The sequence below is a fragment of the Pseudonaja textilis genome, chromosome 1 (genome assembly GCF_049901715.1).
Source record: "Pseudonaja textilis isolate UNSWEBS1 chromosome 1, rPseTex1.2, whole genome shotgun sequence".
Lineage (NCBI taxonomy): Eukaryota > Metazoa > Chordata > Lepidosauria > Squamata > Elapidae > Pseudonaja > Pseudonaja textilis.
This window is the reverse complement of record NC_141990.1, coordinates 69,649,822-69,663,872: the sequence shown is the minus strand read 5'-3', so window position 1 is coordinate 69,663,872 and position 14,051 is coordinate 69,649,822. Positions and strand designations below refer to the sequence as shown.

General features: G+C 36.0%; 1 long non-coding RNA gene across 1 annotated transcript; it reads left to right on the top strand.

Moving 5' to 3' along the window:
- Positions 1–4,607: 4,607 nt before the first annotated feature.
- On the top strand, positions 4,608–10,007 carry LOC148127662 (uncharacterized). Its single transcript, XR_015740995.1, has 3 exons — positions 4,608–4,734; positions 6,758–6,893; positions 8,270–10,007. It is a non-coding gene; the product is annotated as an uncharacterized LOC148127662 (long non-coding RNA).
- Positions 10,008–14,051: the final 4,044 nt, after the last annotated feature.

The window sequence follows — 14,051 nt, the reverse complement described above, 5'->3', positions numbered from 1 at the left end:
ATGATTTAGTTATCCTCTTCTTTAACATAACTTCATTCATAACTTCTAGCAATGGAAAATTCAATGATTCTTGTAATGTTTTGTAAAATTCTGCCGGAAGTCCATCTGGGCCTGGTGCCTTTCCATTATTTTGTTTCTTAAGTGCTTCAGTTAACTCCATCATCGTTATATTGCTTTCTAACATTGTTTCAATCTCTTTAGGTATCTAGGGTAAATTAGCATTATGTAAATACTGTTTAACTCTTTCCTCATAAATATTCTCTTGTGTGTATAGTTTCCCATAATAATCTCGAATAATTTCCTTCTTCTCTTTACTACCATAGCAAACTTGGCCTTGGTCATCTATTAATTGCAATATTTTCCTCGATTCTTTCTCCTTTCTCAATTTATATGCTAACCATCTACCTGGTTTATTTGCATCTTCAAAATAGTTCTGTTTGGCACCTTTAATTTTTTGTGCTAATTCTTCTTTTTCTATTAGACCCATTTTATGTTTGGTTATATCCATTTTTAACTTTATGTCCTTTCTCTATGGCATTATCTGTAGCTCTTTTTCAAGTCCTTTATACTCACCTTCTAATGCCTTAGAGGCTAATCTTTTCATGGTATTTCTTTTCCTTGTGTAGTCTATTATCAAGCCTCTGGCATATGCCTTGATTGTATCCCATACATTCTGGATTGATGTATCTTCTTTTTTGTTTTCTCCAAAGAAAAAGGCCAATTCTTTCTCCATCCACTGTGTGAAGTCTTTTCCCTTTAAAATAGTATTATTTAAAGTCCATCTAGATCTTCTTCTTTGTCCTTTCCATTTAATTGTCATTGGATTGTGATCTGCCCAAGTACTTGTTTCAATATTTATTTCTTGAATATTAGTTAACAATTCTGTTGACATCCATATCATATCTATTCTGGACCATGATAAGTGTCTATTTGAGTAGAAGGTGTATTGTTTAGTTTTAGCATTTCTTTCTCTCCATGTATCTTTTAAGTTTATTTCATCTACCATTTTAAAAAAGATTTAGGGAGAGTCTTCCTATTTTGCTTTATTGTTTTCTATGCTGTATAGTCCAATTTATTGTCTACAATTCCATTAAAATCTCCCATCATAACTATATTAGCATAGTCCAGTTCAATTATTTTCATATGTAATTTTTTGTAGAATTCTTCTTGTTTGTCATTTGGAGCATAGATTGCAATCAGGAGTGTTTTCATATTATTGTCCATTATTTCCACCTTTAGTATTCTTCCATCATCATTGGTATAAATCAATTTCGCTGAGATGGTCTCTTTAATATATAAAACCACTCCTCTTTTCTTACATTGTGTCAAGGAAGTGAATATTTTCCCTAATTTTGGCTGTATCAACAATTGTTCATATTGTTTTTTTAATATGTACTTCTTGTAGGCAGATTATATCAAATTTTAATTTCTCTAATTTATGAAAGATTTTCCTTCTTTTAACGGCTGAGTTAAGTCCATTTATATTAATTGTAATCTGTTTTTTTCTCTTCCATGGTTATATTTTGTAATTAGGTTTGACAGCTCCCATGGATCTTGGTTCACGTTGTTCTTTGGCTTCCTCCTTTCTACCTACTGTACCTTCTTCTTTTTCAGTCGTCATTTGGGTAGTCCTCTTAGAATTCAATTTCTTTTTCTGCCTCTTCCTCCCCTTTGAAAAATTCTGTGTAAAATGATTCAGCTTTCTCAATTGAATCAATTCTATATCTCTGTTCTTGCCATGTAAACATTAAACCTTCCGGAATCAGCCATCTATAATTCACCTCTTTTTAAAGTAACAATTTGGTCAAGAATCGGTATTCTCTTCTCATCTCTCTCACTCTTCTGGGTACTTGTTTCAAGACCACAATCTCCTTATCTTTGTATTTCAATGTTTTCTCTCTTGCCACTTGCAATATTTGCATTTTAATGGCTTTCTTTGTAAATCTGATGTGAACTTCTCTTGGTAAGCTATTTCTCATCGCATATCTTGTGAAGACTCGATAAACCTCATCTATTCCATCCATCATCTTCTCTTCAGTTATTTCCAAAGCTTCAGCCAATACTTCTATCATTATCTTGGCTAGATTTTGTCCTTTCTCTTCCTCTATGTTTTAGAATCTAAGATAAAATTCTGATCTGTCCATCTCCTATCTCAGCATACCACTTTTATCTTGTTCAACCACAGTTAATCTGTTATCAATGTCTCCAATCTTCTTGTCTCTTTGTTTATCTTCTTCAATTTTTTGGAGTCTCTCATCATACTTCATCATCATTTGTTGGATGTTCTCCACTTTTTCATCGGTTTTCCCTGTTCTTTGTTCAATATTCTCTGTTCTTTGTTCAATGTTCTCTATTCTCTTTTCAATATTCTCTGATCTTGTTTGAGTATTTTGAATTCCTTGCATAATCATCTGCAGGGTCACTTTTTCTTGTTCTTTTTCTTGCCTTAATATTGTCTGTATTGAACGCTGTCCTCCAGATGGTAGAGAGGAAGAAGTGGAAATTGGAGAACCAGGAGCTGTTAATTTCCTACTCATTTTGAGGAATTCAAAATCTTCAGGTTCTTCTAAACCTTAATCCAGTTGTAAAATAACCAATTGCAGTTCCAAATAAAAATAGTAGGAAAAAAGTAGAAGAATAGTAAGAAAAGAGAAGCCAATTAGTAATAATAATAGAAAAAGAAGAAAAAATTCCTTCAGGTTCTTGTATACCTTAATCCAATCAGTTGGTTAGATGACAGTAAAAATTCAAAAATGAAGGAAAAGACCATAAACACACCATGGACACACACACAAAAAGAAAAAGTTGTAAAATCCTTAAAAAGGCGAAAAAGTGAAGAAAAAAGCTAAAAAAGAAAGGAAAAATTGTGGTCTCAAAATTATAAAATGACAATGTCAACAGCATATAAAGAAAATTTGTATAAGATGTTTTACAGGTGGCATTTTCCCCCAACAAGAAGAGCAAGAATGTTCAAGAACAAATCTGAAAAATGTTGGAAATGTCATCAGACACCTGGCTCATATTACCATATGTGGTGGACTTGTGCGGATGCTAAAAAATACTGGACTAGAATCCACACGTGGTTGGAAAAAATGACAAAAAAAGCATATAGATTTGAAACCAGAAATATTTTTATTGGGAATTTTACCTGAAATATATAGTAAAGACTTGAAATACCTGATTGTAAATGTATTAACAGCGGCTAGGATTATATTTGCTAAAAACTGGAAAAATGAGAAAATATCATCACAGGAGGAAATCATTAAGAAAATATTGGAATGTGCTGAAATGAGTAGATTGACATTTGAAATTAGAGAACAAGATGATAAACAATTTTATAAAATTTGGGATCTATTCTATTAATGGTTAGATAATAAAATACAGTAATGAAATATGTAGATTTTTAGAAAATAATATATAAAGATGTATTCTTTTCTAATTATATCTACAAAATGATTCTAGGATAGATCTGGGACGATGATATGAATTGTCATAAAACAAATTAAGTAAAATATGATCATTTTGAAAAACATGAATGAATAAAAGTATAGTCAAATGATTGATTAATAATGATATTAATGTATTTAATATATTGATTGAAAATACGAGATTATATACAATGTAATTATAATTGAAGACTATGAAATGGAAGCACAAAACAATTTGTAAACCAGCCAGCACACTGTATGTACATATATGGAAGATGATTTGATGTTTTGATGTTTTGTTTGTTTATGTTTGTTTTAAAAGCCAATAAAAATTTTAAAAAATGAAAAAACGCTAGGATCTACTTTTGGCACTTCCATTTGATGTCAGTTCAAACTGTTTGAAATCTGCGAAGAAATTTCTATGAGAAATTAGTTCAATGAGCACTTTGTTACGAGTCTGTAGTAAGCTATTAAAGCAGAACTCATTATTTTAAATATTATTTGTAACTTTGGGATATAAAACAGCAGACTGTTCCCAATTTAGATTTGTTGATATCTGAAAAGTGGCTACATTTTCTTTTTCTAGTGAGAGTCTGGGAATAACTTCTACAAACCCTTACAAATAAACAGGAAGCCCTGGAATCTATGACCCTGATGTGATGTGGTTCTGGCTCTATTTATAACATTAAACACATTAGTTCAATTGGCCAAATAATGCCCTACAGAACATGGGGACAAGCCAAGAATTTATCAGGAAGTATGTTGCAAACTAAGAGGAAAACAAGTAGCTAAGAATATCACTTGGCAGATGTGTTGATTTTGTAAGCTCTTTGATTAAGCTGTACCAGATAAAACAGGTTTTTTTTTCCTCAAATGGTAATGAATAAAACAGCATGCCATTATTATTATTTTTTAAAAGACAAATTGTTGAGTTTACAAGAGGCAAGTTTAAAGTATCTATAATGAGAGGTTTTTGCCAACATCAGCCTCTGGAGAGCCCAAACTCTGAAGTCTTTTATTCTGGAACTGAAAGCTCGAAGAAAGGGCTGCATTCTATCACATAGTTTTAGGTTGTGCATGCCAAAGACAAAACTTTCTCAGGGACTGTGCCAGAAGGGGTTGACCTTCTTCCAGTATACATGTACTGTATTACTAATTTGTTTTCCCAACTGTAGCTGAAGTAAGTCTAGGTCAGTTCCATATAAGCAGCACTGAAATAACTGATATGTTATGGGATAAATGTTATGGGTATATTTTTTGACAAACTGAACGCTCACATAAATCTTGAATTCCAGTAAAGGTAAAGGTAAGCAACCTATTAAGAACATGGCATTCTAGCACAACTCTCTTGATGATACCCAGACTTTTCTTTCTTTCTTTCTTTCTTTCTTTCTTTCTTTCTTTCTTTCTTTCTTTCTTTCTTTCTTTCTTTCTTTCTTTCTTTCTTTCTTTTCCTTTCTTTCCCTTCCTTTCTTTGTTCTTTCTTTTCCTTTCTTCTTCCTTTCTTTTTTCTCCCCTCCCTCCCTGCCTCCCTCCCTCCCTCTCTTTTTTTCTAAAATATACACATTGAATAATCCATGGGATTTATCAAAACATCTTAACTTTAAAATGTTTCTAGCTTCAAGCAAATAGACGTGATTTTGTCCTTAAGTGCTTTGCAAACAAGCCCACATAATCATCTTCTCATCCGTCCTTGCTCAAGAGTCTGGGTCATCTTAAATAAATCCACTGGATGGCACTCTGCAGGTGCAATAAGGTCAGAGAAGTGGGGTTGCTTTGCCACCCTTACTACCACACTACTTCATTTTCTATTGTTGGTATTCTAGGCATCTCTTCTATTATTTCATTTCCTGGAACTCCTCCATTAACCATAGAGTTCCCTGGGATCTCCATTAACCATAGAGTTCCCTGGGATCTCCATTAACCATAGTGTTCTTTATCTGTAGGGCTGCTTGGGGACATTCCTTGTCAATTTCATGTTTCAGTGCTCAGTAAGAACTGTGGTGCAACTGCCCACCGGATCAGTGAGAAACTCTCCAAGCACCTATGAAAACTCATAAAATGCATATATCTGGAGTGGACCAGCCTAACTGGTCCTTTCTTGCTTCCTGGAGATTTATGGCAGCAAGCTTTAGAATGTCCCAAAAGTGATCTGTCCATGACAAATTTTAACAAAAATGTCCTCATATAAGAGATCAGAAACTGTTGCAAATTAAAAACCAGATGATGAATATGGCCAGTTTTACGAATGAGGCTAGTGTCAGTTAGTCAGTGATCATCTGGCAACAATGAAATCTTCAGCCATGCCTGATATATTTGTTATTCCACAAATCTCTTCCTAGTAACATTCTTAAAGTTTCAGCAGTTTATGCTTGCATGTCACAGAGTGAATTTTTAATCTATAAATGGTAACTACCATTTATAGATTAAGCAAAATTAAGAGCATACTTTCCAAGCAGAATAACTTTAGATGGATAAATTGGACTGAAGTCAAAACACATATTTACAGGACTCTGAAACCAATACATAAGTACAAAAAAATAAGGATGGCCATGTTGTTTGCCTATACCAGCATTAAATCCCAAATGTAGAATTCCAGCTCCAACTCTTTATATTAATTTTGATCTTCAAGAAATTGTTAGATTATGATTAAGGGGGTCTTTGCTCAAACTATTCATTCTCCCTCTGCTATGCTGTCTGTGAATTAAAGGTACAAAAACACTTTTCAGATCAGGAATAAAATCTGGGCCCATGCCAACATTAGATCTATTTCTTTCAAATATAATGCTCTACAAAAAAAATAATATTAAAAAGCATGTCTAATTCGATTTAGTGAAAGCTGAACTGAAGGCATGTTGGTGCAATGAACCAATATTTTCATAAAATGCTCATATAAATGAAAACATTACACATTTGAGATGAATAGATTGATAGCTTGCCTAGCCTTCCTGTTGCATGAATTTGCAGTTTATGCAGAATTTCTACATTCACCCTTCCCCCAGTTGTAGTCAAAATGTAATCCAAAATGAACTTGGGTGGTGCAGAAATGTGTTAAATACATAAATCTCTAAGATGTCAGTTGGAACTAGTCCTAACTTGTTCAAAAAAGCAAGCACTGGAGGGGATTCTTTTGTCATTTTTTAAAAAAGATGCTTGACAAAAATTATTCAAGTTACAGCTGGTTCATCAGTAAAATATATTAAATATCAAAAATTGATGAACACACTGCTTTTTTAGGTTCCCAAAAGATGGACTGTACATTATTTAAAAATTGTCTTTGATTTGAAATCTGGTTCAAGGCTAAATGTCTACAAATCCCAATGTTTCAGATTTCTTTTCATACACAAAAATAATGGAAGGAACCACAACATGTTACTGATTTATTGAAGCCCAAGCCCCTTCTTTTCAAGATGAAGAATTGAAGAATCTCTCCAGACAGTTCCAAGAGACAAGCATGTTGATGAGGTATGCTGGTCAATAGAAGCTGGGACCAGACTATTTAAATGACATCTCCAAAATGAATTCTGGAGGTAAAAGAAAACCCATCGTTGTTGTTGATTCTTCCAAGAGAAACTCTGCCATGTTTAAGAATATAGAATAGATGAAATTGTTCTCTGGCCAGTTTCTAAAATTTACCTTTGCAAACTGGCATTAGAAAATGAGCAAAGAGTAGAAATACACACAAAAAACTTACCATTTAACAAAGAGTGATAATTAAAATACTTATTAGTAGAATACCAGTTAGGACATGCTTATTTCAGAACTAAAACTTTTCATATTTTACATGTGCTTCCTGAGTTCTACTTGATTTTACAGTTTTATCAGTTAACCTCCCCTTTAGCACTTATTTAGAGGCAACATGCTCTTGTAGATCCTACACCTAACTAACGGGTGTTTTTTTTCATGAGTCATAATTACAGTATAAACCCAGACTCATGGGACAACAGACACCAAGGTAATAGCTAGACACTGATGCTTTTACTCTATTGTTTGACTAAGTGTCTTTTGAAGCTTTTCCACAGGACTAGCTAGTCATTTGACTAGATTTTTAAAGTTAATGCAATGTACTGAAATGTAGAATGCAGTCCTGGGGTCATAAGTATCTTACCTTGTGAAAGGTGAGGCCACACCCTACCTTAAAAGAAGCAGGTTTCCTACTGGATCCTTCTATGTCATGATTCAGTTGTAGAGAGTTATGAATAAATCCAAATTCTCTGTATAACCACCACTACTGTTTAGCAATTATATTAAGATGACGTAAGGGTATGCAGATGTGGTTTAAATTAAAAAGAATACAAACATTAAAAGTGTGGTCATTTTTTATCACATTTGCTTTACATCTTGATTGGCCTGGGAACAATATGGGTTTTCAGTAATGTCAGACATAAGTGAATTGAATTAAAGAAAAAAAGAAAATCTTTAAAATTAAAGGGCATGGATTTAGCAATGCAAATGAGCAAGAAAATTACTTCTTCTACAGTAATTTCTGCATGCTTCCAATGGCAATGATAAACATGATGTGCCTAATAATACTGTAGTGCAAGTTCTATTATTGGGAACAATGCAGAGATTAGTTATCTAAACATTTATTAAAGTCCCTTTCAAGTCAAAAGATTTCTCTAGGTCATTTACAAGTTGAAAGCTTATGTCAGTAAAAAAGAATGTTTATGAAAATCAGAAAAGACCTTACCTAGTCAACATTAAAGTCCATCGGGATTTCAGTGGAGAAATTAAATGCATTTCCCATTTTTCTCCTCTCAGAGATAGGGACGAAATCTGAAAATATTGAAAAGAATAGAAATGCTTTTGTTAATTCATCTTCCTTCACCTTCTGTTCTTAGAAACCATTTCAGAATCTCCCACAAACAGCTCAACTTTGCAATTTGGAAGGAAATTGCTTTGGAAGGATTGTAAGATTTTAAATATTTCAGGAGGCGGGGGCATGTATAATTGAATTCAAGGCAAAAGGTGAATTAAAAACATCTCAAGATCAATATTCTGTCTATTCTACCTAATATAAACTGTGAAGCAGCATGTAGTTGTTTTTCAAATTGCTCATATTACATATTTGTTTACATAACTAAATTGGCCATTCTAATGTTTAAAGAAGCTGCCTTGTAGTGTAAAGCCTCATCCACAAATTGCTTTTATTATCTTAGCCCTGGGAAAATAATACTTTATTCAGTACTGTACTTTCAACTCTGACAACAGAATGCTCAAGGAAAGACAGATCATTATGTTCCAGAAATTAATCTCTCTTACACTGAAAGAAAGACTGATATGAATGTTGTGCAAATTCTAGTCAGCTCTGGGTCAATTGGGCATGGCTAGTCAAGTGAAGAGAAGGACCAGGGGAGACATGATAGCAGTGTTCCAATATTTGAAGGTCTGCCACAGAGAGGAGGGAGTCAACCTGAAGGCCAGACAAGGAATAATGGATGGAAACTAACCAAGGAGAGATTCAACCTGGAAATAAGGAGAAACTTTTTGACAGTGGGAACAATCAACTGATGGAACAGCTTGCTTTCAGAAGTTTTAGGAGCTTCATTACTGGAAGCTTTAAGAAGTGACTGGACAGCCATCTGTCAGAAATGATGTAGGGTCTCCTGATTGGGCAGGGGGTTGGACTAGATGACCTACAAGGTCCCTTCCAGCTCTGTTCATCTGTTAAATATGTTAAATCTGTTAAACTACAGACATGGTCATCATATTCTGAAAAGCTAATCTACACACGGTACATGATCAGCTGCTGGCAGTCCCTGGTAAAAGACCTTACCACCAGAAATCTAAATGATGCGGAAAACATACTACAAACTTTATGGGAATTATTGATTTATATTAAATTTACACTGCTTTTTCAATCAATTGATTTACTGATCAGTTGATTCGTTTGTAATACATACAGTATACGCACAAATGATTAAGAATCATGCATGGGGAAAATGGGATGACCTGCAGAAAACTTAGATAATATCTTAAACCTGATTGGCTCTTATCACCAGTAGTTCACTTTTTTTTCCTTTTTAGGCATTGATTTATTATGCTATTTTTTTTGCCTTCAGAACTGAAATTAATGGTGCCCTTTACATCTAAAGACAATTTCCATTTTCTGTAGGTCATGCTTTTTATGCCAACAATCACATTGCCTGCTTTCTACAACAATCAATGACATCACCATGCTTGAATAATTAAGGTGTGCAGTCATATCTCATCTTTTGAACTGTACAGTGGACATGAAAGTAATTTTGAGATATAGATTTTTCCAAGATTTTCTAAAATATCAATGTATTTAATCCTGTCAGGGAAAAATGACCTTCGTTTTGATATACAAACGCTGGCATTAACATTAATGATGACAATTGTTAGGTTAAGCCAAAAAGGCCAATGTTATATGTAGCAATGCAATAAAGAAAAAGAAACAAGCTTTCAAAGGACTGTATGAATCAGCTAACATAACAGAAAGTCGGGGTAAAGAACCTGGGAGAGTAATATTCAGAGCTGAAATGCCACAAGAGTTTAAAAGGCTGAATTTCAGATTCAAGAAGAAAGAAAAATAAAATGGGTTATAGCCTTAAACTTAAAACACATTTATTTTCTGGTCTCACTGATTACAAAAGAGTTATTTCCAGATAACAAGAACTTCCTTTCTCTCACAGATGCTCACTTTCTCTGTTTCTGCTTTCAGTGGTCCCAAATATAGGCTCATCTTTCCTTACCTTCCGTTTTTCCTTTCACAAAGTAGATTTTTAAAAAGATTTTTATCCCACCTTTTTAACACATATAGACTGAATAGAATTCTTTGGTTAAAAAAAAATCCTTGTAAATCTCTAAGTACAAGAACTCTGCCTTGAAACCAGAGGTGGTATTCAGCAGCTTCTGACCAGTTCTGGAGAACCAGTAGCTGAAATTTTGAGTAGTTCGGAGAACCGGCAAATCCCACCTCTGACTGGAGATTTTACAGTATCCTACCCCTGCCACGCCCACCAAGCCACGCCCACAGAACCAGTAGTAAAAATTTTTGAATCCCACCACTGCTTGAAACCCAAAGAAATAATTATTTGTTGATGACAATAAGGTAGGCCTAAATAGATGAATAACTTGGCCTTTCATGACAACCACAATTTAGCGTTCATAAGAGGTGGATAAACTTTGACTCATCCAATTAAAGCAGGCTGTAATATAGCTACAGTAGCTAGTATTGCATTCCAAATCTTGTCAGAAGCACTAAAGGTACTGTACACATTCTTTTGAAAATATATGACCTTCCTTAAACACTCAGGATAAAACAACTCCACTGCATACAAATTAAATACCTTAAGGTTTGTATCTTAATTGTGGTTCATATTGTCATCTGTGAAAAAAGAGTGGAATTGTTCATGTTGTGGAGTTGCTGATTTGGAAAAAGGAACCACAGAAGATACAGTGTAGACAAAGTCATTCCCATTCCTTCCTGTGTTACCAGGTAAGTAAGGGCCATGATCATTTTGAGAAGAGGAAGTAACTTAGATCTTTCTTCATCTTTTCTTTAAAAATAACATCAAGACGTGTAGTGACTTGTCATAAAGATTTTCAAACCATTTTGGCTTTAATCCTATTTTTCAGTTACTCTCTTTGCATTTAGCATAAGCTTTTAACATGGCTTAAAAGAAAAACTTTCCTGCTTGCAATATAACCTAAGGGCATTACATATTTTGTTCAATAACTTCGTCATGTCTCACAATTGGTTGAACTTTATTGTGCTGGCACATCCTAAATCCAGAACCATCCTTGCATTAGATAATAGTTGGAGTCAAGTTGGCCAGCTTTTGGGTATTTATTTGCCATGTAAATACATTTTTGAAAAGAAGCAACAATATAAAGTGGGCCATTGCCAACAGCCTGTCAAGAACTGGAAAAGAGGTTGCCATTTCTGCATGTCTCAGCTGGGATTAAAGCTTGCATGATTTGGAGAAGAAACTGCAATAGGAAGCCAAACCTCAGATAGCAAAGAGTTTGTGGAGACCTGGCCAGATTTGGGAACTACATACTATAGAAGAATTCCTAGAGCAGTGTTTCTCAACATTAGCATTTTTAAAATGTATGGACTTCAACTCCCAGCCTTCCCCTGGCGGCTTTGGGTAAAAATTGTCACGCCATAAAATTATCAAGATTGAGAATGACGGTAAGTAAGTAGGTCCCGTAAAATTGAATCAAGTTTTTTCGTTGAGTACAACTACCCACTCAATGCAGAAATCCAAATTAAAGCATCCCAGTCAGGTGGCTATCTAATCTTCACTGAAGCACATCCATTGAAGTGGAGCACACCAGCTTTCTGTGTGTGTGTGTGTGTGTGTGTGTGTGAAAAAGGCATTTATCAACTGGGTGGGTACATGACTGTATTCCGGGAATCAGTTGTGGTTTATGCAACTTGCAGTTTATGCTCAACTATAGGTAAAGTTGATCCTGGTTTGGTCCTATAAAGATTTGAAAACTGTTTTGGCAAACTGTAATATTTTCACTTCCAGAGTAGAGCAATTGAAACAGTTCAGCAAGTCAAAAAAGAGCCAGTAATTAATTATTCTAATGGGTCAAAAGTTGTATATCATTCAGTCTCTTAATGTATTTGGAGTTGGTGACTTCTGTTAACCAGGGGTAGTGAAATAATTTCTCAAATTGGATGCTTTATTCTCCCAAATCCTATCTGAGCTCTGCTAAAGTTGTGTACGGTATTTCCCCAAACGGTATATCTATCTGGTTTGGGTTGCAGCCTGGACTGAACTATGCAATTAGTTGCTTGGAACCTCCAGTTTTTGCACTGAATATTGATTGGTGCAAGAAACTATAGGCTATTCTTAGAGCCCTATCTTCAAGTGATATGGAAATTTGGCAGGTAACCAGTGAATGATGCAGCATACCACTGAAAAAGTTTAGTATTGGGAAAGAAACATTGAAAAATGAAAATATAACTATAGATACAGATAGAAATATAGATGTAGGATGGGATCAAACTTTTAAATTACATTGTTTTCATTATTTTCTATGCTCCACTTGGTCTGCATGGGTTTCTTTTACCCATACATGCGCACTGACAGCTTGTAAAATTTTACCTTCAGATTTAAGGAGAAAGAAACCTGTCGGGCAATGGAAGCAATAGATGTATATGTGCGCCTGTTTGCTGTTCTGTTTCCTAAAACTGGGGTGGGATGGGTTGTCAAAGTGAAATCATATGTCACAATGTCATAAGATTAATTAATTTTTTAACATAAATTGTGTAGATGATATATCATAGAGCCCTGATGGTGCAGTGGTTAGAATGCAGTACTGCAGGCTACTTCTGCTGACTGCCATCTGCCTGCAATTTTGCAGATCAAATCTCACCAGCCCAAGGTTGATTCAGCTTTCCATCCTTCTAAGGTAGGTAAAATGAAGACCCATATTGTTGGGGGAATAATATGTGGACTCTGTAAACCAGTGGTCCCCAACCTTTTTTGTACCAGGGACCAGTTTCACGCAGAAACACTTTTACAAGGACCAGGGGAGGGTGGGGAGGAGACACCTTTTCAAGGAGGGAGGGACGGGGTGGAGTCCGAGTTTGGTGGTTTGCTTGCAGACGTTTCATTACCTGACTAGATAACATCTGATGTTGTTACCTAGTCGGGTAATAAAATGTCTGCCAGCAAACCACCAAGTTCAGGGAGGCTCAGGACAAGTCCCTGCAGGATGGCTGAGAAGCCCTGCCTCTCAGCCCTGCCTCCCTCAGCCTCATCCCTCAGGTGTCTCCTCCCTCCTCCCTCTGCCTTATCCCTCAGGTGTCTCTTCAGTCGCTCTCTCGCTCCTCCACCAGCCCAGGAAGAAACTGCTTCAAAGAAGCTGGCAGGGTGGCTTTTCCTGTCGCACAGCTCCTCCAAAGTGCCCGTTCACCCCCACCCCGCCGCCCGTGGTTCAATGCTCCGTTCTGCCTGCCTGCCTGCCTGCCTGCCTTCGTTTCTGGTTGTTTCGGAGCAGCTTCGGCTGAGTAAAAGAGGCGAATAGTTATTATTCTCAGCCAAAGCTACTCCGAAACAACCAGAAACGAAGGCAGGCAAGCAGGCAGAACGGAGCACTGGATTGAACTGCGGGCAGCGGGGTGGGGGTGAACGGGCGCTTCGGAGGAGCTGCGCCGACAGGAAAAGCCACCCTGCCGGCTTCTTTGAAGCAGTTTCTTCCTGGGCTGGTGGAGGAGCGAGAGAGCGACTGAGAGAGGAACGAGGCGGGAGGAAACCGAAGCCGCTGAGCCGGAGAGCAGGACAGGCTTTGGTTGCTTCCTCCCTCCCCTTCTTTCATTTGTGTCCTTGATCCCTGATCCCAGCAGCATTCACCAAAGGCAAAGAAAGCCGCCATTTTTATTTTATTTTTATTTTCTTTGCGGACCGGTACCAAATGATCCACGGACCGGAACTGGTCCGCAGCCCGGTGGTTGGGGACCCCTGCTGTAAACTGCTTAGAGAGGGCTGTAAAGCATTGTGAAGCGGTATATAAGTCTAAGTGCTATTGCTATATTGTGCAAATGACTTCATTATGTGGCTAATACAAATTACACAATTTTATCGTGATATACATGACATCCTTATACCTTCTGTTGCAAGAAATGTGCCAAAATATTTA